General features: G+C 46.2%; 1 pseudogene across 1 annotated transcript in view; it reads right to left on the minus strand.

Annotated features, from left to right (window-relative positions):
* Positions 1–1562: 1562 nt before the first annotated feature.
* Positions 1563–24556, minus strand: part of LOC310798782 (ras GTPase-activating protein-binding protein 1-like) — a 53232-nt pseudogene continuing 30238 nt past the window's right edge. Inside the window, exons 4-5 of the transcript in view lie at positions 8320–8409; positions 1563–1567 (exon numbers count right to left, since the gene is read on the minus strand). The product of the transcript in view is annotated as a ras GTPase-activating protein-binding protein 1-like (transcript). The remainder of the gene's footprint in view (positions 1568–8319; positions 8410–24556) is intronic.

The following is a 24556-nucleotide window of genomic DNA, read 5'->3' on the forward strand; positions in this document are numbered from 1 at the left end:
GTGATTCATGTACATAGTGGTTGAGTCATGTGCGTATTAGGGGTTAGACCCACGGATCGGTTTGCCCATTTCTTTGGAACACTGAATCCTTGTCGTTCTTCAGCATGAAAACGGTCAAATGTAAAGATATTAAATTGCAGCACAAAGCATCAGCCATTGACGACTTCGGTCGGAAATGATCAGCATCGGTATTGGCCTACAAAAGCTTCTATCGGTCAATTCCTAGTGCTTATGATTGACCCAGCTTGACCGTGACCCAAACCATGACCCCTATTGCCAAAACTTAAAGGAACTTGATTCTGAAATTAAAACCCACTTCCAGCACGCCCAAGAACAATGTGATCCTCTGAAAAACAGTTCCGCTTAATTACAGCTCTGCTTACCATAGGATCATAAATCTCAAAGATATCCTGGTACACACAACTTTTAGGAAGTCACGAGCTAAAGTTGATAATCAACTTTTTAAATATATTCCTTATGTGATCAATAGACTTTCCGGTCTGGGTGCCCCAATTTGGCAAAAGCTCACAGCTGAGACAGTTAATGAATAATACTGTATTATTATATTATATATATTATATTATATTATATTATTATATTATATTATATTATATTATATTATATTATATTATATTATTATATTATATTATATTATACTATATTATATTATATTATATTATATTATATTATTATATTATATTATATTATTATATTATATTATAATATATTATATATACTGAGAAAGACAGGTAAACAGGTAACAGACCGCTATGGTCTAACCCAACTAATAGAGCAACCCACAAGGATAACCCCCCATTCGGCAACTAAGATAGATTTACTATTCTCAAATAAAGTAGAAAGAATCGCTAAAACATATAACTTTGTAACAGGTCTCTCAGACCACAACATAATATTCTTTACCAGAAAACTTTCAAAACAGTCTTTCAGTAAAGCCCACCCCCAAACAATGGTCAAAACAATCCCAAAACATCTGCAACATAGCCTTGAAGTCGCACTACAAGGGCTTGAATGGGACGACATCCACTCATGCAACAATGTAGAGATTGGATGCCAGTTGTTAATCTCCAAACTCAACAGTGTAATGGAATCTTTCACCAGAGGAGGGAGCCAGAGGAAGGGGAAAAGGATCACGCTTCCTTGGGTTAGCCGGGAATGCAGAGACCTTATGAGAACCAGGGACATACTTTTAAAGAGGGCTTTAAAATCTGGCCTAACAACGGACAGACAGTCCTTCTCACATGCTAGAAATCTAGTAACGACTTTTTTAAGAAGGGCAAAAGCTAAATTTTATATCTCTATTATAGAGAATGCCAGAGGCAATGGTAAAAAGGTATGGGAATACATAAATAAATTGACAGGTAAATTCTATAAGCAGGATAAAAACAGCTTAGAACTCAAGATAGATAACACCCTGGTGAAGGACCCCCACACGCTCGCGAGCAGCTTGAACCTGTTCTTTTTAAACTCTGTGTATGAAATCACAAAGCTGTTCAAACCCACCAAGTCTGTTCCACACCCCGTTCAAAATGATCTCCCCATTTTCAACCTGGAGGAGATCACAGAGAACGAGGTGAGAGACATTGTAAGATCACTGAAAGCATCGAAAGCTAAGGATGCACATGGGCTTGATACAAACTTCATCAAAACTAATATTGACTCCCTGGTGGCACCTATTACACACCTGATAAACCTGTCCATAAGACAATGCACTGTCCCTTCGCAGTGGAAAGTTGCTGTAATCACACCCATTTTCAAATCCGGCACCAAAACAGACATTTGTAATTATAGACCGATAAGTATCCTACCCGCTATATCAAAAGTGGCAGAAAAGTGGATTGTCAAGTCCATAGTCAAACACCTAGACAAAGGCCACACCCCTCTGCATCCTATGCAGTTCGGATTCCGAGCCTTTCATTCAACCGAGTCAGCAAATTGCTTATTTACCGAAAAGTTGAGGTGTGCCCTGGACAAGGCCCCCTGTGCAATGGCAGTCTTTCTGGACTTCAAGAAGGCCTTCGATTCCATCAGCCATCAGGTGCTCTTGTCCAGACTAACACACTTCAACTTTTCCTCTGAGGCCATCAAATGGTTCTCATCATACCTATCACATAGAGAACAGTGCGTCAGCATAAATGGTATCAAGTCTGCTTACCACACTTGCTCTGTTGGTGTCCCCCAGGGGTCAATATTAGGTCCAATCCTGTTTTCTCTATTCATAAACAACTTACCTGATGTATGTAAAAATGTACATGCACAGATGTATGCAGATGACGCGGTTCTACTAACCCATGGTAAAAGCTACGCAGAGGTGTCAAAAACTCTAACTGATGCAATGAGTAGCGTCCAGGACTGGCTCACAGACTCATGTCTACTCCTGAACGCCAAAAAGACCGTCTGCATGGCTTTTTCCAAAAGATCTGTGGTTTTAGAGTCATCGAATGTGTTCCTGGGCGGGGAGGAACTTGAACTGGTGTCTGAGTTCAAATACCTCGGGGTAATGTTAGACTCTACCCTAACTTTCAAAAAACATGTAAAAAAGGTTGCTAACACAATTAAGTTCAACCTTCAAAACTTTAAACAAATCAGACCTTATCTGACAGTAGGGGCCGCCAAATCTTATCTCCAATGTATGATACTATCACATATTGAGTACTGCTTCACAAACTGGTCTTGCACAGGAGTAACGATCCTCAAACCCATTGAACAGTTATATAAAAGTGCACTGAAGGTTTTTGACAGAAAACCCTACTCATATCACCACTGTAACATCCTCAGTAAGTATCATTTTCTAAGTTTTGTCAACTTTAAAGTTTTTAAACAGGTTGGTATTGTCTATAAGACCTTACATGGACTTTGCCCGCCCCCCCTGAGGGAATTCATAAAACGGAAGCCTGACACAGGACTCAACACTCGGGCTTTCGCCAGAGGGGACTGTGTAGTACCACACCGGACAACTGCCTTCGGCAAAAACACCCTCTCAGTCCAGGGCTGCCAAATCTGGAATTCGCTACCTCAAACTATAAGAAACTGTCTGTCATTCCCATCTTTCAAACACAACGTAAAGAAATGGATTTTAAATAGCCAAATCTGCGACCATGTGTAAATTGTACTGTAGTGCTCTTGTTTTGCTTGCTCTGTTATGCTTCTTGTTTTTGTTTTGTCTTGTCTTATTAACCTAGTTTAGTTCACTTTGGTTTACTTTAGTTTCTGATCCGTTTTGGTTTTGTTATTGCTCATGTTGTTTTTTGTATTGTTCTGTTTAGTTCTGTCCTGGTGCTGCCTCTGTCGTTTTTCTGTCTCTCTGTGGGGACTACGGATGTAATTTAGCATTCTTGCTAACTCCGGCTTATTTACGTTGCCTTGTGTAATGTTCATGAATATGCACTGTCCCGTCAGAAAGAAATAAAAGAAGAAAAAGAAAGAATAGCACAACATCGGTACTGTATCAGAGGTAGCGGCGGATCAACTGTTGTATAGGCCTACAGACATTTTTAATCAATATGGCAAAGAACATTTTAAATACAGAGGCTTGGAGAACAATGCTTATTGGTCCAGAGCCCAAAGACGAAGGGCAGAAAGGATTTGGATTAATAAATACAATCCACCCAAAAAGACTTCATGAACGATAGAAGATTTATAAGAAGATACTAGCGATGTTCCCCAGCATTGCCCGGATTGAATAGGCACAAAGCAATATGATTGTGCCTTTTGCCTGGCAGGAAATGATGGTGGTGTTGAGGTGGTTTTCAGGACTTTAGAACCTGCCCATGACATTCTCCGGATCATAACACACTGCCATGCAAATCTTCAGCCTAATCCGACCTGGGGTGTGGGCGTGCATTAAAAGTAGACACACAGACAGACAGACAGACAGACAGACACACACACAACTTCAACTTTATTTTATATATATATATATATATATATATATATATATATATATATATATATATATATATATATATATATATATATATATATATATATATATATATATATATATATATAAAATAAAGTTGAAGTTGTGTGTGTGTCTGTCTGTCTGTCTGTCTGTCTGTCTGTGTGTCTACTTTATATATAATATTTTAATACTTTATATTATATATATATAATATACAGATCCTTTCCAAAAAATTTGAATATCATGGAAAAGTTAGTTTTTTCCATAATTCCTTTCAAAAAGCAAAACTTTCATAGATTATAGATTAATTCCATTATTTGTTTCATTTTTCATAATTTTGGCCTACAGCTCCAGAAAACACCCAAAACTTCAAGAAATTAGAATAGTGTGAAGAAAATCAGCAGTTACTTCTCAGTTATGACTGACTCCAGCCTCAGTCCACTCCCTCTGAATCTCCGCCAAATTTTTGAATCGTCTTTGCTTGATAATCCACTGAAGCCCACGGTCATCCATGGTATTTCCATGATATTCACATTTTTTGGAAAGGATCTGTATATATATATCATTGGACTTATTCTGTTATTTTGGTATGAGGACATGTTGGCAGAAAGCCATAGTCTTGTTGAGGAAAGAGGACATCTTTCTATCCAATGTCTGACAAATCACTGTCAAATCACTGCTTGAACATGTCACGGGAAGGTCATACTACCATATTTCTCCCTGATTCATCTGCAGCTACTTTGGGTAAATGGGCTGCAGGCTGGCTGCCTTGTGCAGAAGGTTTTCATGGACTCTTGTATGCTGGCTGCTTTGTGCAGAAGGTTTTCATGGACTCTTGTATGCTGGCTGCTTTGTGCAGAAGGTTTTCATGGACTCTTGTATGCTGGCTGCTTTGTGCAGAAGGTTTTCATGGACTCTTGTATGCTGGCTGCTTTGTGCAGAAGGTTTTCATGGACTCTTGTATGCTGGCTGCTTTGTGCAGAAGGTTTTCATGGACTCTTGTATGCTGGCTGCTTTGTGCAGAAGGTTTTCATGGACTCTTGTATGCACTTTGTATTTCCTTCACACAGAGGGGAGCCCTAATTTGGGCAATGAGGGCAGGAGGGGTAGACTTGACCACAGTCTGGTCACAGCCTTTGCCAGGTTTACTGTTCTGTGGCCGAGGCCATGGGCTTGAGGTGGCTGGGAGGCTTTGTGGATCTCCTTCGGCACCGGCTTTCCAAGAACTCTCCATGGGCACCGAGTGGCTAAGCCTCAAGCCACAAGACCCACAGGGCATAAAGGCTCTTAGTGTCAGGTCTTCACAGCCCAGCTGGCAGGTAGAGATGAATGCTGTGGTGGCAGAGGGCGGCCTGGGTTCAATGTGTTTATGGATGTGGAGGAGGTGGACAGGCAAATATTCTCAAACAACGCACACTGTACCTGCTCCATTAGGCCATCTGGTGGCAGGCCTGGGTACTGACTTGACTTTTCTACCCCAAGGAAGCAGAGGCCAAGGAAACCCACAATTATTTACGCTTGTCCTTACTATTTAGTTATTTTGTATAGAGAGCCAAAGTGAACGTCACTTCCTGCTTCAACATGGTACCAGAGATTTTCATCCGCCATTTATTTTCCCATAGACATTTCATAAAATGCTTATAAAAATAGTTTCACTTGTTCAAACCAAGCGATTAAGCTATATTTAAAATCGGGAGAGACCATAGAACATTTCACTCAGAACAAAACAAAAAAACAACAACATTGAAAAAACATTTTCTTTAAATCCGCTTTTTTATGTTTGTTATGTTTCTGCAGCTGTCTAGTGTGGGGAGGGGGCTGCATGGCCCCAGTGCCCCTTGGGGCTGTGCTTGGGGAAGTGCCCCTTCCCCTGGAGTCCCCAACATCCAGCCACACTCACCAACCAGCCACACCATATCCAAACACTAACCCCAACCAAGTGGCTACCAGTGCTTAACCCCCTCACCCCCTGTGCACCCCAACCCTCTCACCCCCCTGAGCCTCACCCCAAGGCGCCACTGACCTTTGCCAACCCCGACCCCCCTCGGTGACCCCTGCTTCACCCCAACCAGGCGTCTGTGTGTGTCCAAACATGATGCCTGGGTACCGTGTGCGTTAACATGCGAGGCACAACGTGCGTGACAAAGCTGCAGTATTTGACGCCCTCGGAATCAGAACGGGTTACAAATTCACAAGACAGCAGTGTGACACAGACACAGGACAAGACAACAGTGTGACACAGACCCAGGACAAGACAGCAGTGTGACACAGACACAGGACAAGACAGTAGTGTGACACAGACCCAGGACAAGACAGCAGTGTGACACAGACCCAGGACAAGACAGCAGTGTGACACAGACCCAGGACAAGACAGTAGTGTGACACAGACCCAGGACAAGACAGCAGTGTGACACACAGACCCAGGACAAGACAGCAGTGTGACACACAGACCCAGGACAAGACAGCAGTGTGACACAGACACAGGACAAGACAGTAGTGTGACACATAGACCCAGGACAAGACAGCAGTGTGACACAGACCCAGGACAAGACAGCAGTGTGACACAGACACAGGACAAGACAGCAGTGTGACACACAGACCCAGGACAAGACAGCAGTGTGACACACAGACCCAGGACAAGACAGCAGTGTGACACAGACCCAGGACAAGACAGCAGTGTGACACAGACCCAGGACAAGACAGCAGTGTGACACAGACCCAGGACAAGACAGCAGTGTGACACATAGACCCAGGACAAGACAGCAGTGTGACACACAGACCCAGGACAAGACAGCAGTGTGACACAGACACAGGACAAGACAGTAGTGTGACACATAGACCCAGGACAAGACAGCAGTGTGACACACAGACCCAGGACAAGACAGCAGTGTGACACAGACACAGGACAAGACAGTAGTGTGACACATAGACCCAGGACAAGACAGCAGTGTGACACAGACCCAGGACAAGACAGCAGTGTGACACATAGACCCAGGACAAGACAGTAGTGTGACACAGACCCAGGACAAGACAGCAGTGTGACACAGACCCAGGACAAGACAGCAGTGTGACACAGACCCAGGACAAGACAGCAGTGTGACACAGACCCAGGACAAGACAGCAGTGTGACACATAGACCCAGGACAAGACAGCAGTGTGATACAGACACAGGACAAGACAGCAGTGTGACACACAGACCCAGGACAAGACAGCAGTGTGACACAGACACAGGACAAGACAGCAGTGTGATACAGACCCAGGACAAGACAGCAGTGTGACACAGACCCAGGACAAGACAGCAGTGTGACACAGACCCCGGACAAGACAGCAGTGTGATACAGACCCAGGACAAGACAGCAGTGTGACACAGACACAGGACAAGACAGTAGTGTGACACAGACCGAGGACAAGACAGCAGTGTGACACAGACACAGGACAAGACAGTAGTGTGACACAGACCGAGGACAAGACAGCAGTGTGACACAGACACAGGACAAGACAGCAGTGTGACACACAGACCCAGGACAAGACAGCAGTGTGACACAGACCCAGGACAAGACAGCAGTGTGACACAGACACAGGACAAGACAGTAGTGTGACACATAGACCCAGGACAAGACAGCAGTGTGACACACAGACCCAGGACAAGACAGCAGTGTGACACAGACCCAGGACAAGACAGCAGTGTGACACAGACACAGGACAAGACAGTAGTGTGACACAGACCCAGGACAAGACAGCAGTGTGACACACAGACCCAGGACAAGACAGCAGTGTGACACAGACCCAGGACAAGACAGCAGTGTGACACACAGACCCAGGACAAGACAGCAGTGTGACACAGACCCAGGACAAGACAGCAGTGTGACACAGACCCAGGACAAGACAGCAGTGTGACACAGACCCAGGACAAGACAGCAGTGTGACACACAGACCCAGGACAAGACAGCAGTGTGACACAGACCCAGGACAAGACAGCAGTGTGACACACAGACCCAGGACAAGACAGCAGTGTGACACAGACACAGGACAAGACAGCAGTGTGACACAGACACAGGACAAGACAGTAGTGTGACACAGACCCCGGACAAGACAGCAGTGTGACACAGACCCAGGACAAGACAGCAGTGTGACACAGACCCAGGACAAGACAGCAGTGTGACACAGACCCAGGACAAGACAGCAGTGTGACACAGACCCAGGACAAGACAGAAGTGTGACACAGACCCAGGACAAGACAGCAGTGTGACACAGACCCAGGACAAGACAGCAGTGTGACAGACACAGGACAAGACAAATGACACAGAGTGGAGCATGTACTTTGAAGTGGGTCAAGGTTCATGAACTGTCCGACCGCGTGGCACATTTGGTTTGATGGTAAGTGGACCCCTCCTCACCTTGAGCCCAGGCCAGGGAGCCCTCACCTCCAATCTCATTCTGATTAACCAGGCTGTCAGCTTCCATAGACACCACCATGAAGCAGCAAACTGGACATACAGAGAGCATTATACCCAGCAAGGGTGCTCACCAAAAACTCATAAAAAAGAGAGATGACTTTGAACCTATTGCCCATGGGTATCTATTACAATGCTCCACTTCACAAGCTCATAGCGAGGGACTTTGGCAGTGTCTGGGTGGAGGAGGAGGAGAAAGAAAAAAAACCTCAGTCCTTATTCATGGCGCCAGGATGCTTGGGAATCAGGATGTAGTGAGACAAGTGAAGCTGGAATGGAGGGCAAGTACAGTGGAGAGTCTTCAGGATGCTGAAGTCAAGATTTATCTCCATAGGGGTCAGATCAACTTCAACTATGACTCAACCCCATTTCTCTGAGTCACTTGACAATACTCACTGGTGCTTAGCAGATCCATTTCAAACTGAAACTCCCCTGAAATGAATTAAGGAGATGTCCACTGGGGAGTTGTGAGGAAACCCAAGAAGTTGTGTTCACATTGTAGGCACTTTTTTCAGAGCTCCTCCATCATGGCTGTAAATGGCCTCTTTTATCCATTGAGAAGAAAGAGCAGACATGTTCAGGTTGTCAGCAGGAAGACTTGGAGGTGCAGTCAGTCAGTCAGGCAGGGCGGCGGTGCAGAGCCGGCAGCCTGGCCTGCCTGGCAGCATCCTGCAGCCAAACTCTGGCTGAAATATATTGACTGTTCCATTGCCACAGACAAGGAAGGCGGGGAGAGAAGCCCAAGGAGAAAGAAACCATCTCTGAATAAATGCAGCCTTTATTTTAGGCTGTTTTGTAAAAAGAAGAAAAAGAAAGAAAAGGGGGAGCTCCATGCTACAGTATGTTTTTTCTTTTGCAGGAGTGGCTCTGTGCTGGATAGTTGCTGAGTCCGTGAAAGTTGTGTTGAGGAGTACCTGAAGTGGCACTGGGCCACAAACATGGATTTTGACTGTGATTTCCCAGTTAGACTCTTTGTCACAATATGTTAGTAATTGATGAGTGACGTTGGTTTGCTGTTAGTTGCTTGATTTATAGACCCCCCGATAAGTTCCCTTATCCCTTTCTGGGCAGTTGAGCATGCTTTGTGGACTGGTTTAACCTTGGTGACAGTGATGGAAAGGTCATGTTTCAAGCAACATTACCTCAACTCTGACATTGTGAGATGAGCGACATCGGTAAATAACAGGGGCGAGGTATACTGTGCTCCAACAGGTTTTCTATAGATCTACAGGTGCCACAAAGGTACCTGTAGCTACACCTGCTATCTCAGTTCCTATCAGCACAAAAGAGACATATTGATAATAACAAATCGAGTGATCCATTGTCATTGCATGGGCCCACCTTAGAAGAGCTCCAAATCTATATGAAGATGTATATGGAGAGAACATTTGTTGAAACATTGAGAGTGGCTGAACAATGTGGATATCTTGAACCCGGGAAAGCCCGGGAAACTCCTCCAAGAACTCTCCTATGACTCAATTTACATGAAAAACAGTGGGAGAAAATAAAGAGAAGATACAATAAAACATGAATTACGGCTAAACCGCACAATAGAAAAAAGAGAGCAAAACAATGGAGAAATATTGTAGACAGGAAAGAAGTCAATTTTAATGACACATTTGAATCAAAAGCACATGGGTGAAGTGTAACATCCAAAAGCAGATTACAATCCAACATGAATGGCCAAGACCTAACAGGGAGCAGGCAGATGGGATGGGAGGCCTTGCCTTGACCATGGGGACGACAGACAGTCTAGGAAAGCAGGCAGGACAGACAGTGCAGTAAAGCAGGCAGTGAGGCAGTGGCAGTCAGACAGTGCAGTAAAGCAGGCAGGACAGACAGTGCAGTAAAGCAGGCAGTGAGGCAGTGGCAGTCAGACAGTGCAGTAAAGCAGGGAGTGAGGCAGTGGCAGTCAGACAGTGCAGTAAAGCAGGCAGTGAGGCAGTGGCAGTCAGACAGTACAGTAAAGCAGGAAGTGAGGCAGTGGCAGTCAGACAGTGCAGTAAAGCAGGCAGTGAGGCAGTGGCAGTACAGTGCAGTAAAGCAGGAAGTGAGGCAGTGGCAGTCAGACAGTGCAGTAAAGCAGGCAGTGAGGCAGTGGCAGTCAGACAGTACAGTAAAGCAGGAAGTGAGGCAGTGGCAGTCAGACAGTGCAGTAAAGCAGGAAGTGAGGCAGTGGCAGTACAGTGTAGTAAAGCAGGAAGTGAGGCAGTGGCAGTCAGACAGTACAGTAAAGCAGGCAGTGGCAGACAGACAGTGCAGTAAAGCAGGAAGTGAGGCAGTGGCAGTCAGACAGTGCAGTAAAGCAGGAAGTGAGGCAGTGGCAGTACAGTGCAGTAAAGCAGGCAGTGAGGCAGTGGCAGTCAGACAGTACAGTAAAGCAGGCAGTGAGGCAGTGGCAGACAGACAGTGCAGTAAAGCAGGAGGTGAGGCAGTGGCAGTCAGACAGTACAGTAAAGCAGGAGTGAGGCAGTGGCAGTCAGACAGTACAGTAAAGCAGGAAGTGAGGCAGTGGCAGTCAGACAGTACAGTAAAGCAGGAAGTGAGGCAGTGGCAGTCAGACAGTGCAGTAAAGCAGGAAGTGAGGCAGTGGCAGTCAGACAGTGCAGTAAAGCAGGAAGTGAGGCAGTGGCAGTACAGTGTAGTAAAGCAGGAAGTGAGGCAGTGGCAGTCAGACAGTACAGTAAAGCAGGCAGTGGCAGACAGACAGTGCAGTAAAGCAGGAAGTGAGGCAGTGGCAGTCAGACAGTGCAGTAAAGCAGGAAGTGAGGCAGTGGCAGTACAGTGCAGTAAAGCAGGCAGTGAGGCAGTGGCAGTCAGACAGTACAGTAAAGCAGGCAGTGAGGCAGTGGCAGTCAGACAGTACAGTAAAGCAGGCAGTGAGGCAGTGGCAGTCAGACAGTACAGTAAAGCAGGAAATGAGGCAGTGGCAGACAGACAGTGCAGTAAAGCAGGAAGTGAGGCAGTGGCAGTCAGACAGTACAGTAAAGCAGGAAGTGAGGCAGTGGCAGTCAGACAGTACAGTAAAGCAGGAAGTGAGGCAGTGGCAGTCAGACAGTGCAGTAAAGCAGGAAGTGAGGCAGTGGCAGTCAGACAGTGCAGTAAAGCAGGAAGTGAGGCAGTGGCAGTCAGACAGTGCAGTAAAGCAGGCAGTGAGGCAGTGGCAGTCAGACAGTACAGTAAAGCAGGAAGTGAGGCAGTGGCAGTCAGACAGTACAGTAAAGCAGGAAGTGAGGCAGTGGCAGTCAGACAGTGCAGTAAAGCAGGAAGTGAGGCAGTGGCAGTACAGTGCAGTAAAGCAGTCAGTGAGGCAGTGGCAGTCAGACAGTGCAGTAAAGCAGGCAGTGAGGCAGTGGCAGTCAGACAGTGCAGTAAAGCAGGCAGTGAGGCAGTGGCAGTCAGACAGTGCAGTAAAGCAGGCAGTAAGGCAGTGGCAGTCAGACAGTGCAGTAAAGCAGAAAGTGAGGCAGTGGCAGTCAGACAGTGCAGTAAAGCAGGAAGTGAGGCAGTGGCAGTCAGACAGTGCAGTAAAGCAGAAAGTGAGGCAGTGGCAGTCAGACAGTGCAGTAAAGCAGGAAGTGAGGCAGTGGCAGTCAGACAGTACAGTAAAGCAGGCAGTGAGGCAGTGGCAGTCAGACAGTGCAGTAAAGCAGGAAGTGAGGCAGTGGCAGTCAGACAGTGCAGTAAAGCAGGAAGTGAGGCAGTGGCAGTCAGACAGTACAGTAAAGCAGGCAGTGAGGCAGTGGCAGTCAGACAGTGCAGTAAAGCAGTCAGTGAGGCAGTGGCAGACAGACAGTGCAGTAAAGCAGGAAGTGAGGCAGTGGCAGTCAGACAGTGCAGTAAAGCAGGAAGTGAGGCAGTGGCAGTCAGACAGTACAGTAAAGCAGGCAGTGAGGCAGTGGCAGTCAGACAGTGCAGTAAAGCAGTCAGTGAGGCAGTGGCAGACAGACAGTGCAGTAAAGCAGGAAGTGAGGCAGTGGCAGACAGACAGTGCAGTAAAGCAGGAAGTGAGGCAGTGGCAGACAGACAGTGCAGTAAAGCAGGAAGTGAGGCAGTGGCAGTCAGACAGTACAGTAAAGCAGGAAGTGAGGCAGGAAAGCAGGCAGGGAGGCAGTGGCAGTCAGACAGTGCAGTAAAGCAGGCAGTGAGGCAGTGGCAGTCAGATTGCCAAACTGATTGTCCCACCAGGCTAAATACATGGTGACATGTCATCTCTGACGTGCCAGAGCTCTACATTACACACATGCTGTCTACTCCCACCAACATGCATTACAACTAATGATTGTTTTGGCCTAATATATGGACTTGCAACCCATTCTCATTCAGCTCCTCCTATTCACCGTATGTAGCCCCGCCCACTTGACCCATTGTGTCACGACTTCCTGTTCGGTTTTACCTGCTCAAACCAGTCTGACTCACCTGGTCAAATAAGTCACAGGAAGTGTAAACACAATCAGAGCTTGCGATTGTGTTTACACTTCCTGTTAGTCTCTCAAGCCAGACTGTCCCTTCTACCTAAGGTCAATAGACTTGAAAAGCGCTATATGATAAAGGTGTTTTGTATGGCTTTTGTCAAATAATCCAGCAAATACTGTATATACTGTATGTCCTCAAACAACGACTCTCCCTAAAACCAGGCCATTTCATGCCTCACGTTTTGTGTGCCTGACGATGCGCGTTCTCGTCGTCTCATCACTTTATCACGACTTTACGACAGTCTTGATCGTAACCCAACCCTAACCCAGTGGTCTCAACCTGGCCCTACTGGGTCAGGAGCCACATTGACAAAAACATTTTTGCAAGAGCCAGAATCCAAAAACGCCCCTTTTCCTCCCTGAAACCAGTTGGCTTCTGTTTGAGTCTCGGCAGCTTTTCAGCACGTAGCTGTCCACCTTTCAGAAGGTCAATACTGAACCGTGGGTGCTTTGTTTTTCGTGACGGCGCTGCAAATTCAACCTTTTGATTTGTGAAATCTGAAATGACGTGATCACAAAGCAGACGTCCATTTTCCTGAACCCACGGACACAATGAAAAACTATATTCGATATTCCTCTTTATGTGTCTCTTTAGCCATTTTAGCTCTTTATCCATTTGAGGTTTATGCTAAGCGAGTTTTCCCAGTGTGACAGAGTTTACACACCTGCAGAGTGCCAGACCTGAGATCAATTGTGATTGGTTGTTCAGACGGTTGAGGGGTTGGGCGTAATAGATTGATGTGACTTAAGAATGAGAATGAGATGTTGATGAATTCTGCTGACAATGTTCCCCCCCCCCCCAGATTTTTTTAAATGTTTTATTTTAAGTGGGACTTAAAAGAGTCACAACTACCCATAAAGGAGCCGCATGCTGCTCAAGAGCCTCGGGTTGAGTATCACTGCCCTGCATAAACCCAACCACCTCCTCTGCGGTGAGATGGCGTGTTTTTAGCGAGTCCCATCAAATAACATCATCTAAGAGCCCAGCAAAACCAATCAAATGTACACACAGCTGACTCTTTGTAAACCTGGAGCATGTGCTGCATGAGGCTATAGGCAGCACTGCAGCAGATGAAGCCAGCATGATAACGGTCATTAGAGAACGTTTGGCTTCCATGTTGAGAGGAAGCAGACGCCGGCGTTGGGACCGGGCCCGTCCTCCTCTTATCATGAGCACAGCACACAGACTGACTGACTTGTCATGCGTCATATAGACTCTGTTTACAAACGTTATGATGGAAAAGTCTGATTGGCCCGTGGCTGCCAGCACTCTGTGACAAGAACATGCAACATCACTGACACCCCCAGGCCCCATTCATAAACATCACTGAAGCCCCCCACGCCCCATTCATAAACATCACTGATGCCCCCCACTCCCCATTCATAAACATCACTGATGCCCCCCACGCCCCATTCATAAACATCACTGACGCCCCCCACGCCCCATTCATAAACATCACTGATGCCCCCCACGCCCCATTCATAAACATCACTGACGCCCCCCACGCCCCATTCATAAACATCACTGACGCCCCCCACGCCCCATTCATAAACATCACTGACGCCCCCCACGCCCCATTCATAACATCACTGATGCCCCCGCGCCCCATTCATAAACATCACTGATGCCCCCCACTCCCCATTCATAAACATCACTGATGCCCCCCACGCCCCATTCATAAACATCACTGACGCCCCCCACACCCCATTCATAAACATCACTGACGCCCCCCACGCCCCATTCATAAACATCACTGACGCCCCCCACGCCCCATTCATAAACATCACTGATGCCCCCCACGCCCCATTCATAACATCACTGATGCCCCCGCGCCCCATTCATAAACATCAATGACGCCCCCCACGCCCCATTCATAAACATCACTGACGCCCCCGCTCCCCATTCATAAACATCACTGACACCCCCACGCCCCATTCATAAACATCACTGATGCCCCCACGCCCCATTCATAAACATCACTGACACCCCCCACGCCCCATTCATAAACATCACTGATGCCCCCCACGCCCCATTCATAAACATCACTGACGACCCCCACGCCCCATTCATAAACATCACTGACGCCCCCCACGCCCCATTCATAAACATCACTGACGCCCCCCACGCCCCATTCATAAACATCACTGACGCCCCCACGCCCCATTCATAAACATCACTGACGTCCCCACGCCCCATTCATAAACATCACTGACGCCCCCCATGCCCCATTCATAAACATCACTGACGCCCCCGCTCCCCATTCATAAACATCACTGACGCCCCCGCTCCCCATTCATAAACATCACTGACACCCCCACGCCCCATTCATAAACATCACTGATGCCCCCACGCCCCATTCATAAACATCACTGACGCCCCCCACGCCCCATTCATAAACATCACTGACGCCCCCCATGCCCCATTCATAAACATCACTGACGCCCCCGCTCCCCATTCATAAACATCACTGACACCCCCACGCCCCATTCATAAACATCACTGACGCCCCCGCTCCCCATTCATAAACATCACTGACGCCCCCCACGCCCCATTCATAAACATCACTGACGCCCCCACGCCCCATTCATAAACATCACTGACGCCCCCACGCCCCATTCATAAACATCACTGACGCCCCCGCTCCCCATTCATAAACATCACTGACGCCCCCACGCCCCATTCATAAACATCACTGACGCCCCCCACACCCCATTCATAAACATCACTGACGCCCCCCACACCCCATTCATAAACATCACTGACGCCCCCCACACCCCATTCATAAACATCACTGACGCCCCCCACACCCCATTCATAAACATCACTGACGCCCCCCACACCCCATTCATAAACATCACTGACGCCCCCCACACCCCATTCATAAACATCACTGACGCCCCCCACGCCCCATTCATAAACATCACTGATGCCCCCACGCCCCATTCATAAACATCACTGATGCCCCCCACACCCCATTCATAAACATCACTGACGCCCCCACGCCCCATTCATAAACATCACTGACGCCCCCCACACCCCATTCATAAACATCACTGACGCCCCCCACACCCCATTCATAAACATCACTGACGCCCCCCACACCCCATTCATAAACATCACTGACGCCCCCCACACCCCATTCATAAACATCACTGACGCCCCCCACACCCCATTCATAAACATCACTGACGCCCCCCACACCCCATTCATAAACATCACTGACGCCCCCCACGCCCCATTCATAAACATCACTGATGCCCCCACGCCCCATTCATAAACATCACTGACGCCCCCCACACCCCATTCATAAACATCACTGACGCCCCCACGCCCCATTCATAAACATCACTGACGCCCCCCACACCCCATTCATAAACATCACTGACGCCCCCCACACCCCATTCATAAACATCACTGACGCCCCCCACACCCCATTCATAAACATCACTGACGCCCCCCACACCCCATTCATAAACATCACTGACGCCCCCCACACCCCATTCATAAACATCACTGACGCCCCCCACACCCCATTCATAAACATCACTGACGCCCCCCACGCCCCATTCATAAACATCACTGACGCGCCCCCGCTCCCCATTCATAAACATCACTGATGCCCCCACGCCCCATTCATAAACATCACTGACACCCCCAGGCCCCATTCATAAACATCACTGACGCCCCCCACACCCCATTCATAAACATCACTGACGCCCCCCACGCCCCATTCATAAACATCACTGATGCCCCCACGCCCCATTCATAAACATCACTGATGCCCCCACGCCGCGCCTATTCATAAATCAAAGCAGAGATTTTTCATCCACATGTAACACATTTCAAACATCATCTACATTTTTCAAGGACATGTTGCTCATACAATAGCTGTCTCTGGCTGTCACTGTTCAGTCAATTTGTTCTTTGCTTTTAATGTAATAGCTAATTGACACATTTTCTGTGTTGCAATTACCTGTTGTAAAGGTAGGTAGGTACCATAGTGGTACCATAGTTGTACCAGCAGGTGTCAGGACATTAAATCTCTAAATTGTAACCCAGACTAATGAAATTAGTTGAGTGTTAGCAGCTCTTAAAGTGTTAAAGGCAAGTGACACCCCCACCACCCTCACCACCACCAACCATTCAATGTTAGAGAAACTCTAGAATACATTTCAAGAATTACATTTAGGGACGCACGATATATCGGCAATCATATCGGTATTGGCCGATGTTTGTCATCTTTTAACATATCGGCATCGGGCCGATGTTGCAATGGTAATATTGGTAACAGCCAAAATGTTTACATTGAGAGGAAACAAATGTTTTGGAAATAAAGAAATGCATTACTTTTTCAAATTTATAGTGTTTACATGTGTTTTTCAGTATGTACAAAATTATTATCATAGAAATGTGTTTTCAGACGGATCATATGGACATCGGTAAATATCGGTTAAATAACAACAATGTTAATATTAGTTATCGGTATCGGCCAAAATTTTCATATCGGTGCATCCTTAATTCAATTACAGAATAACATTTCTCAAAATTCAATAAAATTTTATTTTTCAATTTTCAGAACATCAAAAAACAAAAACAAACAAACTCAGACACAGGAAAAGAAAAGAAAGAAAAAGCATACATATATATCGACATTCCAATATTACAGTGGAACTACCAGCCACATAAGGTGCTTATGTGCTTGTAAGAGATGTTGTGCATGGGGATCCCACACAAGGGGTCCATGAGAAACCAGCCGGGCGAGTCACCCGTCGCCCCTTAACCTCGTCAAGGTAGGCCAGGAACGGGTCCCAGATCATTAAAAAAATATTTTAAGTGAGTTGGTCCTAAGGAACCTGAGTCTCTCCATCTGTATAGCAGAGATCATGTCTGCCAATCACAGCTGAAAAGAAGGTGGGGAGGAGGACTTCCATTCCTGCAGAATGAGTTTCTTGGGGACAGTTGTTCCCTGTGTCAGAGACTGTTGCACTGTACAGCTGTAGGGAAGTTCAGAGAGGACTCCGAGCAGCTGAAGATGGTGAGTTCTGCCTCCGGGCTGATGATTAAATAATGTTAAATAAATAATATAACACTCTTAAAATGTGCTATATATGTACTTGGGGTATCAAGGGGAAAAGAAGTAGCTCACGACTAGTACAATTCTTTGTAAAGCTCTCATCCTAAAACAAGTTTGGGCACCTCAGTTGTTTTTATTTGTGGAACAGAGTTTGCCATGTTTTTTGTCTGACATAAATCTTTATGCTGTAAACTTAAACATCCCACTGATGTAAGTTTCACCATCTCGTGCCAGTCTCAAAAACAGCTTGTTGATTCAAGCCTGCTGCAGCGTCGGGCCGAGCCTCCTCCTTCGTGTCTGTGGATTTTGTTCTTCTGCACGATTATAAATGGACAGAGAGTGACCCAGAGAGGCTCGACAGCATATAATGGATCAAGCCGTGACTGTGATTGGGAAAATAAAGCAGCCATGGCTGTGAAAATAAGGTTAGTCTCTGTTTGTATGGCGGTTTGGGACTGTGTATTTCCTGGTCTGTGTTTACAGTGTGGTATGTCGGCTGTGTGTGCTGCGTCACTTGCTCTGCATGTCTTGATGGCAGACGAGTGTCTGGGGTTGCATCGTGTAGATAGCAGACGCTATAGCAGAGCAATGCGAGTGTTTACGGTGGCATGGGAAGCTGTGCCTATATGTGTTTTATAGACTGTGTTTCTGTCTGACGTTACAGCTCCAGCATGACATCTAGTGGGCAACGAAAATTGCAGATTGGGCCTTTAAATGCACATTCAGACACAAACACACACAAAATTCCATTTGGTGGTCTGCCTTTTGTCTTTGGAGAGGTCCACAGACCAGAATCATTACCAGTGAAATCAAGGAAGTCCAGGATGTGCCTCGCTTTGCCAAGCTCCAACATGTGTTTTCTCTTCTCAGGACCCATGGTCTCTCTGCACATCCCCGGACACTTGGAAAAGCCTGGCCTCCATCTGAAAGCCCACGGAGAAGACACTGTGTTGCATGGATTTATCTTTTCACTTTGATCCTCTGTCTGAGATGCAGGAGAGGACATCCCACCTCTTAATATCAGATGACAAGGGTGTAGACTAGTGGAGGTACCCATTTTACTTTGCTATAATTGTGTGATGTCAAATCTCCATTCTTCTATATTTCTCCAATGATATAATTTGGCTTTTGGCTCGGCACATTCCCCATGTGCTTCTAACCAGAGCGCCACTGGTCTCCACAGGAGAGCAGTGACTTAGTGTTGGAAACTAGTGGGCAAGTATGGAGGTGAGCAAAAAAGAAAAAGGCAGTGTTTTATTTGGTAGGGAATATTGTCCATTTTGAATCAGTCAGGCTTAAAAAAAGATGAGGTCCAGACGTCAAGGGCAAATGGGCTGTGTCTCGTTACATTACAAATATCCAATCTCTATAATATTGTCCTTTATTTACAGTATGGATGTGTGTCAAGCATTCCCAAGCATTTAGGATCCAAGGTTCACCCAGAAATCCATGTAAACAGACACCACACCTGAAGCCCACGTGCCATTTTTGGCAATATTTGGTGCCAGGTGATGTCACCACCTGTTGTCCTCTATAGAGGGTGACCTCTGACCTGTCACAGAGACCAGCCAATAACAGATGCACAGTTCAATACCATTCTTTTCACCATTAGGTGTCACGCTTCCCCAAAGATTTGGGTTTGGGGTTTAGTAATATATGGCCTCTATTGACCTCTGTAGGTGACCAGTAGGAATTGCAACAACATTGCTAGAACTTGTCTCCTATACACATTTGAGGTTTGGTGATCTAATTGACATAAAGTTCCATTCAAGCTACCTAATTAGAGCAGAGATCCAACAGAAACATCTAGTGAAGAGCTATAGCACCATCCTAAATACAAGGGGCAACCTCTAGTTCTGAAAAATTAAGCCAATGCGGAAGTCCCCTAATCTTGCATTCTTTATAATGGCCAGCAGGGAGTGACTCCACTGGCTCCAAAAATAAGTCAGATTGTATGGAAGTTATGGAAGTCAATGAGAAAATGACCCTACTTCTCACTTGATTTATGACCTCAGTAAACAATTTCGTAATGAGTGTATGGTCTCAACTGTTAGTTTCAAGTCTTCTTCTGTACAGCATGATGTTCATTTTGTAAATTATGGTCCCATTTAGAGTCTATATAGAAAAAAAAACATCACATGGATGCAACTGGGACGTATCATCAGTGATGTACCCTGGGGTCATAGGATGTTTCGGGTACTGCAACATCATACACCCTCGCCCAGGTGACCCAGCCGGGGTTGATCAAGCCCCGACTTACGTCCCAGTAGCTACCCACGGTCAGCCCTCTTAGGGAAAGACAGGGCCACTCAATCCGCTGCTCCGGAACTACTCTGGCGGGACCGGGAGGCTCTGGCACGTGGAGGGACTGGGCTCTGTGGGTTAACTCCTGTCCGGGCTCCTCCTACGTCTCACCAGGTCCAGGACCTGTGCATTGCACCAGACTCCCCCGCTCCCAACATTTCATTCCGGTATGATGTTTCTTGGGCCGTGGTGGTACTGCAGGCTCCACTTGCGGCTTGATTGGCCCTCCTAAAAGGCCTCTCGTGGATTTGTTTGGCTTCTTCCTCACGGAAGACACAGGCTGGGGCGCTAACCCATACTGCTCCCGGGTGCCGTCTACATTCCGGCTGTCAACTGTCTCTCCAGTGGTCACCAATCTATTCCTGGTTGTCACGTAGTCTATTCCTAGGAGTCACTGGCTAGGCCAGGCTAACTATATAGAAAAAAACACATCACATGGATGCAACTGGGACGTATCATCAGTGATGTACCCTGGGGTCATAGGATGTTTCGGGTACTGCAACATCATACACCCTCGCCCAGGTGACCCAGCCGGGGTTGATCAAGCCCCGACTTACCCTATTTGACGTCCCAGTCAAATAGATGATGAAGCAGACTATGTTTTGGGCATGATTGACAGGTCGCATTATGTGATTGCTCAGCTTGCTGATCGTGGACCAATAGCAGGCGGCTGTGTGGGACGTCCCTGGTCTCATGATAGCTGCTTCTGGCTCCGAATAACCAAGATGGCGATGGTCAAAGTGCCAAATTCGAGGCTTCAAAACGGGAGGCCACAAACCAATGGGTGACGTCACGGAGGCTACATCCATATATTTATGGGGTCTATCTATGGCTAAATACTGGGATAATATCACTGCTTTGCCATTTGGCTTTTAGGCTGGAGAACAAGGTTTTTTTTTAGCCAAATTTGTAGCTGAGATATGGGATGCTGGTTACTCTCTCGTAGCACCGTCCGCCATCGTTGGAGATGCCAGTAGGTGGGGGAAGTTGGGGAGAGTCTTGAATCTTGGTTTGGGGAGTTTTTGTTCCACAACAGAGTAGGAAGCACGGAAAGTGGATTTTGAAAGCCAGAAATCTCAGGTCATCATACAGTCACTGCTAATGATCAGCAACCCTCTGCAGATATATCATGGTCATGTTCTGGCATGGGGCAGTAACAGTCTGACATATCGCCCCCTATATGTTCTTATTGCCCCTCTACGTTCATAAATTCTCTAAAGTGCAAAACAATGCTCAACTTTATGCTCCTAATTAGGGGCTAAGCCACGGAGTGTGTTTGCGCCACGGAGAGACAGACAACAAAGAAAAGTGCTGCGGCCTCCATCCTGCCACGACAGATCTGTGGAGCGGAAGCTTCTTCTTTGGTGGGCTTGGCTGGTGGACAGAAACGCCTGCCGGGCGCTCTCACACTTCAAAAGCCCTCAGGGTTGTTTTTGGAGAGACCTCAACTGGATGTGTCCAAGTCTGCTGGGGTCTCTGACTGGGGTCTGCTGGGGTCGGGGGTCCGTGCTCATGTTGTTAGGAGTTTAATCAATGCAGCCATTACAAGCTCTCGGAAAAGTGAGGATGTTGGTTTAAAGATGGAAAGCTATGTCCTCAGAAAATGTCAACAGACAGTTAAGTGCAGCTCGTTAATCCTATTAACATGCGTGAAAGTGTGTGTTTGTTCAGGTAATTGGACCGAATTATTCAATTTGTCCGTTTTGGAAATTATGTTTGGATAGCTAATTTGTCGAGGACATTTTCCATAAAGAGAAGAAAGACAGGACTGCTCTCTCACTCTGGAATTTAGGTGCAGAATTGTGGGCAAAATAAACCAGATCATCGACAGAGAAAGAAAATCTAAATGGAGGTCATGTCATTTCTGTAAGTAGTACAAACATACCTTAATTTAATCAGTTATAGTCTGTGTGTGTTCCTACAGTATATTGGTGGCAACCTTTTCTTTTATATGGGTGAATGGGCCCGAAAACAAAATATCGATGCACTCTGAAAACAACTACATCAGTTACTCATAGGCTAGCCAGGACATCAGGATAAAGACAGGACTTAACAGTATATCTGGGCATGTATTTGATATTTCCAGAAAAAAATATGTATTCTTCCCCCGCCCCCAAAAGAACCCTCTCTTAATCTAACTTACATTACTTTGATCCTTATTGATGTCTAACCTACTATGAATTTGCATCATAAAGATCTAAACTCTATTCTGCAAACTTAGTGTGTCGGTTCATGTTCCTAGTTATGAAGCCTTTTGGCTATGGGTTCTCTGTAACAGCCTGCTAAGCTAAGCCCACAGAGCAGACAGCAGACACTATGATGCCAAACACATTGTGCTTTATGGTGGATGTGTCAGCTGTGGTCTCAGTGCTATGCAACAAAGTTCAACAAACAATAACAGGACCAAAAACGACAGCAGGTTTGATGATAAGGATAATAAGGGAAATCACAATAATGACAATTGCAATGCTAAAAATAATGATACTAATACAACTGATACTACAAATAATAAAAACACCAACACTAACAGTACTAAAAGTAAAACTAGTTAGGTACTACTACTATTATTACAAAATAATAATACTGGTAACAATATAAAAAATAAAAAATAAACACAACATTAATAAACCATAATAATATTATTACAGTATTATTACTACTATTATATTATATAGTATTATTACTATTACCCCATTCACCACCCCCTTGGGCACCCCCCCCCACACACACACACACACACACACACACACACAAACACACACTGCACTCCGTCAGGTCTCCCTAAGTGCACTCCCCAAGTTTGAATTCGATCCGACAAACGGTTCTTGAGGTACGCGAAGGACGGACATACTGTACAGAAGTCGGATCGGACGATCGGACGGACAGTCCTGGAGATACGTGAAAGCTGTGATCTTCTTGGTTGAATTGCACAAAGTTTAACACTGCAATTTCTCGGGTTCCCAGCAATGTCCCCGCCAAGTTTGAAGTCGATCGGATGAATGGTTCTCAAGATAAACCGCTTTTTGTGTTGCCAATAGGTGGCACTATGACTATGCATAAGTCAAAATGCGGCACCGCACTCCATCTGGGTCCAAGCAGCGCACTCCCCAAGTTTGAAGTCAATCGGACGAATGTTTCTTGAAATAAACTGCTTTTTGGTGTTGCCAGTAGGTGGTGCTATGTCAAATTGCACGAAATTCGGCACTACACTATGTCGAGTTCCCAGCAGCACACTCCCCAATTTTGAAGTCAATCGGATGAACGCTTCTCAAGATAAACGGCTTTTTGTGTTGCCAGTAGGTGGTGCTGTGCCGAATTGCACAAAATTCAGCACTGCTCTATGTCGGGGTTCCCAGCAGCGCACTTCCCAAATTTGAAGTCAATCGGACGAATGCTATTGAGATAAACCACTCTTTGTGTTGCCAGTAGGTGGTGCTATGCCGAATTGCATGGAATTCAGTTATCTGCACGCCGTTGGGTCCCCCCTAAGCGCACTCCCCGAGTTTGAAGTCGATCGGACGAACGGTTCTCAAGATAAACCACTTTTTGTGTTGCCAGTAGGTGGCGCTGCCCCGAATAGCACGAAATTCGGCACTGCACTGTGTTGAGTTCCCATCAGCACACTCCCCAAATTTGAAGTTGATCGGACGAATGGTTCTTGAGATAAAGCACATTTTTGTTGCCAATAGGTGGCACTCCGTCAGGTCCCCCTTAGCACACTCCCCAAGTTTGAAGTCGATCAGAACAACGGTTCTTGAGAGATACGCAAAGGACAGAGAGACGTACAGAAAGACAGACGATGCTAGCATAGATAGATTATTTTACCTCACACTTTTCAAAAACATAGTTACAATGCTATTTACAAAAACTGCAAAAGAACGCATGGCAAGAATCATAAAATCGTTAAGACCTTTACATAAAGGCAAGTCTATAAAAAATTATTATAAGAACTGATTTAACAGATGATATGGATTTAGCTGCTGAAGCTCCTCGGACAGGTCGATCAGAAGTCCTTATTTGAAACTGGTTTAATAAAATATATAAATCATTTTGCCAGGGAATTCAAAGCCGAGGAGCCATAGGGTTAACACCTGAGCTGTAACTGGAGGCCAGACCTGCCCCAGCCTGCCTGCTGCTGGAGACAGCACCACAGGCCTCACACTGAAGAACTCTCTCAGTGCTGTTCAAAGACAAAACACCCAATCTTTCCAATGTTTCTGCATTTAATAAACTTGTCTGAACTAGATTTTTAACAAGTGGCTCAAGGATTAAACACCAATCAAAGATAGATTGTAGTATCTTTTTTTTTAGATCCAGGCTTGAGGT

Source organism: Poromitra crassiceps, assembly GCF_964638095.1.
Source record: "Poromitra crassiceps genome assembly, chromosome: 2".
NCBI lineage: Eukaryota > Metazoa > Chordata > Actinopteri > Beryciformes > Melamphaidae > Poromitra > Poromitra crassiceps.